Source organism: Danio rerio, chromosome 6 (genome assembly GCF_052040795.2).
Source record: "Danio rerio strain M-AB ecotype USA chromosome 6, GRCz13ab, whole genome shotgun sequence".
NCBI classification, from domain to species: domain Eukaryota; kingdom Metazoa; phylum Chordata; class Actinopteri; order Cypriniformes; family Danionidae; genus Danio; species Danio rerio.
Window position 1 is genome coordinate 17742094 of NC_141026.1, and position 4707 is coordinate 17746800.

The 4707-nt window shown below is 37.8% G+C and overlaps 1 long non-coding RNA gene across 2 annotated transcripts; it reads right to left on the reverse strand.

Moving 5' to 3' along the window:
* LOC147843421 (uncharacterized) lies at positions 1-3384 on the reverse strand. Of its 2 annotated transcripts, none has more exons than XR_015493556.1 (3): positions 1969-2732; positions 1565-1843; positions 1-1453 (listed from the first exon to the last, which is right to left on the reverse strand). It is a non-coding gene; the product is annotated as an uncharacterized LOC147843421 (long non-coding RNA). The 2 variants fall into 2 exon arrangements; XR_015493557.1 differs by having other exon boundaries at positions 183-1453; positions 1616-1656; positions 1969-3384.
* Positions 3385-4707: the final 1323 nt, after the last annotated feature.

Sequence of the window (4707 nt, forward strand, 5' to 3'; positions counted from 1 at the left end):
ATGATATTAGAATACGTGTTAGCTTTTGTAAGTGATATGTTTTAGAATAGAATGTGTAATGTTTAACTTCTCAATAATATTAGTAAACAAACATTAGCCCTGTTTGTGTCATTTACATATATTTCAGTTAATATGGAAAGCGAGTGCATATTTTTACTAAATCTAATATTAAATTCTATTTTAAATGCGTGTGCGCGTGTCACAATCACCAGCGACCTCTAACCATTATTACCTCTAAACCTCTAAACATTATCTCTCATTCTAACTACAAATCTGCCAGTTTATGGACTACAACTGCATACATGCACTTCACCCAGACACACATGCTTCCTCATCTAGACTGATTACACTCGCACCACCTGAGGATTGTCAGAGACTGATTGCACACACTATTTAAGCAGCACACACACTCATTCACTTTGCCGAGTCTTTTTTCTGCCACAGTGACATAACAACGCATTTTCCTAGCCTTGTTTTCACGTGTAGTTGCCTAGCCTTGTTATTTAGTTGTCCCTGTCTGCCGCATGCCTTTCGACTTCTAGCTTGTTATATTGACTGCGATTCTGGATTTGCTTTTATACATCTGTTTGCACCTGTGTTGACCATTGCTAGCCTGACCACTGAATAAACCTGCATGTGGATCCAACCTCAGTTGTTTGTGTCCCCCCCTTGGTTACAGTGTGTATAATTTGCACAAAGGAATTATGTTTGTCTTCTCTAAAAAAGTAGTTTAGAGCATCATTACGGGCATTTTATCATAATTATAACTAACCTGGTTTAAGCGATGGAGCTGCGACAGAGAAACTACAGGTTTTGGGAAACACTCGTCACTACATCATTCTTTTTTCAAACGATGCATCAGACTTTTATAGCTTAGCCGCGAGTTACTTCGTTGTTTGGGAAACGCAGCCCAGACCATCAGTTTCCAGTCATGCTGAGGTGCGAGTCCCATTTCTCCACAGGCCCCAGTCTAATCTGCAAAAGACAAATACAAGACTAACAAAGCTCTACTTGCTGGATGATCTGCATCAATAAACCAAACGTTCTCCAGTGTTCCTCAGATAAATATACACCATTTTGCTCGTGAGTCTGACTCTTCTGCCTGTTGTAGTTGTAAATAATAGCCACAGACAAGACATATATCTAACAATCTATGCCCACCACCACCCCCTTCCACTTGGAAGAACATCCATCCATGCACCCATTCATCTGCCTTTAAAGGATATTCCTGACCATCAGTGTCCATTGCTGAGGTGTGTGATTCCTATTTGTCTACACATGCTGCACTCCAGCCTGGAAAAGATAAAGACACAACTAACAGAGCTCTACATGCTTGCTGAACTCCAGAAATGCATAAACTGTTAACCAGCGGTTTTCAGACAAATCTCCACCGATGCTCTTGTGAGTCTCCTTCTTCTGTCTGTTGTGTGTCCATTACAGGAAAAAGAAACACCTGCCGCAAACAAGACATTTATCTGACTTAAAGAGATTCCAGACAATCATCTAGTATGTACAAATGAAAGTATATGATTTTAAATGTTTTATAAAGTTAATTTGATTCAACCTAAAAAAGTGTAAGTCTGTATCTAATTTATTACGATGCACTTGTCATTACTAAGGTGCGTTTCCCTGTTCCTCCACATGCTCCATGCCAACCTGTCAAAGAGAAAGATATCAGGTCTTTATTTAATCTCAATGGATTTCTTTGAAAGCAAACTAGTAGCACAATAGGGCATCCCGAGTTCGAATCCCAGCATGAAGACATTTCCCAACTCTACCCCCTTCTCTGTCTCCCACTTCGTTTCCTGTCCCATTACTGTCCTATCTAATAAAGGCAAAAAAGCTGAAAAAAAAGAATATTTCAGTGTGAACACACTACTTACACCATTTACACTACAAAATGGCATAGAATAGTGTACAAGTATGTGATTTGGAACGCACCCATAGACAGTACTGACAGAGCCCTACCTGCTGTTCTCCAGCATTTTCTAGATAAATGTCCACCGATGCTCTTTTGAGTCTCCCTCTTCTGCCTGCTCTCCATTAGCTGAAAAAGGAAAAACCTGACACAGACAAGGCCTAACTATCTATCTATACCAGTGGTTCTCAAAGTGTGGTACGCAGGCTTTCTTCTAGTGGTGCACGGAGGAATCACAGAATAATAATTAAAAATATATGAACGCCCTTTTACCCTTTGATGCGTATGATAACACCGATGTGATCAGCATTTGCTGTTCCCTGTACTGTATGATCACACTGTTATTATTAGTATGTTTAGTGCATCATGTCATCAGATGCTATGATTGAAAAAAACTGTGGAGCTCTCGAGCAGATACGCACTAGTGAAGTGCTTTTCAGTTACTGCAAACTTAGAAGTTTCTACAAGCTGCATCATTGGTGAAATAATTATCACAAACGTGTTAAAGTGTTCATAGTTGTGTAAAATAATGTGTGTTTTCGATGTATAGCCGATACATATTTCGATATATATTTGTTTTGTAAATAGCCTAGTGGTGTGGCTTTTGATTTAGTTTGTTAAATGGTGCAGGTCGAAGAACAGACTAAAGCCAATTTTACCATGTTTGAACCTTGAAAAAACACAAAATGAAAGTTTGTGCACAGACGGAGCACCTGCGAACCTTACCCAAGTCGACCTGAAAAACGGTGGTCGGATGCACAGTTTACACAAACTCCACAGTTTACTTATGATATGATCTCAATTCCACCAAATCATGGAAATGCTGCATGTATAAATTGATAAATCACTTATGAATTGGTCAGTGTATTTATAATCACTCACTTTTCTGAAACACATACTGTAAATGACGCGCTGTAAGCAGATCTAATATCTAATTTAAATTGTAATTGTGAACATTATATTTCAAATACAAGTTAATGTTTAGGGCCCTATCATACACCCGGCGCAATGCGGCGCAAGGCGCGGCGCAATAGTCTGTTGCTAGTTTCAGCTTGGCGCAAGAGTGGTTTTGAGGCGTTGCGCTTCGCTGTTTGAATAGCAAATGCATTTGCGCTCATATGTGCATCCATAGGCGTTCTGGTCTAAAAAGGAAGGCGTTCTGAGGCGCACTGCTGGCGCGTTGCTATTTTGCGAAACTAAAATAGATTTTTAATTAGACCAAAACAAACCCGGTCTAAACTCCGGCACCTCGCTTACACACTGCTTAATACGCACAAGAGAGCAATAGGCAAATATCTTTACATATGAAAAAAATAAACAATAAGGATATAGGATATAATAAGAATAGATATAGGATATAAATATAAAGGATTAAAATATTACAAATCATATTATTTTCTAGCCTACATAAATATGAAAAATCACTGCTTTTATGTCTTCTTCATCTCGGGGGGCTTTTTCAGTTCATTCATAACAATTTATATAATGTATAATGTTATTATTATTAGCAGTATTATTTATTTTATCCATATTTATATTTGTTTTATTAAAAACAAGCTTAGATTTGCCCACCTGTCAGGTTTTAGACCATATGGGGCACAGCATGTGTTTTAGGATATAACTCAGGTTTTTGAACACACTTCGTTATTATTGTTCATTTATTTGTTTGCTGGAAATTAGAACTGAATTTAGAAATAGTTTTGAAACGAATATTTGCGCTTAACAAACGCAATTAATCGCGATTATCTCTCCTTCTCATGCAGTAGATGCTCTGTTTAACAGTTTTCTGTTAAAAAAATGTTAACTGTTAACTGTTTGCTAGTAAAATGCTCAGTTTTTCCACTTAGACTTACTTTTGCGTCCTGTAAATAGCGAATGCGCTTATGGCGCGACGCAGCTGGCTCTTAAAGGGAATGGGAGATGGAACTCTAATTGGTTTATTTTCAAAACACACAAATAACTCATTAAGAAAATAAACTCAACCCTTTTAGACCATGCAGAACGGCGCAAAGCAGATTTTCCCGTCTTTAAATTAGCAAAAATCCGTTCTGACACACCCTGAAAGCGTTTGCGCCCTGCGTTTTGCGCTCTGCGCATGGACCGTCAAAATAGAGCTCTTAGATTTGAAGAGAGAGACCGGGGATAGTTGTAACACTTAAAATCTCTACAACAAGGAACTAGTTACAAATCAGCTGATTCACTTCACACATGCTCATTTTAGTCCTCATACCACATATGAAAAAGTCCTGTGACAGACACAGCAGATATTAGACAGAAAAACTACACTTCAGCTAAGAGTAGCTAATTAATTATTTTTAAGATATCATTGCCTGATTTGTAGTTAAACCCATGTAATCTGTGTGTCTGATTGTGGATATACTTAATCCACATTGTTGGTGATAATGTTTTAGCTGTTAGCTGTAGGAGAACAGATTCATGGCCACATAATGCTGGGTCAGTTGAAACAACAAAAGCTAGTAACTTGCTAGTCACATCAGTGAAATGTTACCACCAACCTCAAGCAGATTTAAAACTGTATTTATATGATTTAATTTCAGTATTGCTATAGCTTATAAAAGAGAAAGTCAAAAGTAGTTTGAGTTCAGTGTTTGACCTCTGTGGGCTCATGAAGCCTGCAAACAAAAATAGTGTTCAATTGTTGAAGCTGATGCACATTTGCACATTTCATTCAGCTTTGTAACACAGAGACACACAAACTATACTGAAAGCTCAATGCTGAATAAAAAGCTTTCAAATCCATTTTTATGTCATAATTCTCATTTTATAAC